The following is a 1262-nucleotide window of genomic DNA, read 5'->3' on the forward strand; positions in this document are numbered from 1 at the left end:
GATTGAAAATTTTTTTTGATTGAAGATGCTTTTTGTTTGATTGGATGATAAAGAAACAAAGTTACCTCCATAGATCTCATGATACAAAATGTGAGAATCACTAGTTTTCTCCAACAGCAGACAAACATCACGTTTATGTGATAATGTTTATTTGTCATTAGAATCACATTAGGTTGAGACTCTGTTTCCTGCCTGAGCCAAAGTTCATGTGAAGCAAAACAAAGCTGAGCAGCAAATCAGTAACAGTCCCTTCGAAATAGATTCATATAGGTTAAAAATAAGAAAATGAAAGAACTTTAAAAACATTCAACAGGTGAGCACATGGTAAAAAAACATCAAGGTGCATGAGAACTCTGTAGAGTAAAGCTGTTAAATTACCACCTTGCAAACATCCTCAGATTCTTTCAGCAACAGCTACACAAGTGAAATGTCAAACACAAGCTGAGCTATAAATAAACAAACATTGTTGCTCAGTTACAGCAATTGTCTTCAACCAWACCACTATTTTATGAAACTGGTAAATGGCCTGCAAATAGTCCATTTACCATTACCATTTATGAAACTGTACATTTTTATGCATTGCCTTTTATTTAACCTGGCTGATCCCAATGACTTCACAGATCTCTTTTGCAAGAGAGGCCAGAAGGCAACATGTGCATGTTTTTTTTCATCTGTGGGAAGAAACAAGCGCTTGGAAAAAACCCAAACAAGCACAAGAACAACAAGTAAACTCCACGCAGAAAAACCCCGTGTTTGAACAAAGGGATCGGACGCAGGACCTTTGTGCTGTGAAGAATGAGTGTTAACCACGAGCTGCAAAACACTATCAGCCTCACAACAAACGTCAGTGATGCTGATGTAATACCTTTTCGCATCAAAAGGCCCAACATCACTTGAAATTATGCATGTTTTATAACATTTTTCATGCCAGAAATTTCAACTAAAATCATCTCATGGTGAGAAGGGACAGAGTTATTGCTGATGTGCAGTGTTGTATAAAGTACAACTCCTGTCAAAAAGTATGGAATCACCAGTCTTGRATGAGCACTCATTCAGACATTTCATTCTGTAAAACAAACTCAGATCAAAAACATGATACAATAATAAGGTCATTCCAAAGTGCAACTTGTTGGCTTTCAGGAACACTCAAAGAAATGAAGAGTAAACATTGTGGAATTAAGTGAATGTTACTTTTATTGACCAAGCACAGGGAAAAAAATATGGAATCACTTAATTCTGAGGAAAAAAATATGGAATCACTT

Source organism: Austrofundulus limnaeus, unplaced genomic scaffold (genome assembly GCF_001266775.1).
Source record: "Austrofundulus limnaeus strain Quisiro unplaced genomic scaffold, Austrofundulus_limnaeus-1.0 Scaffold253, whole genome shotgun sequence".
Classification (NCBI taxonomy): domain Eukaryota; kingdom Metazoa; phylum Chordata; class Actinopteri; order Cyprinodontiformes; family Rivulidae; genus Austrofundulus; species Austrofundulus limnaeus.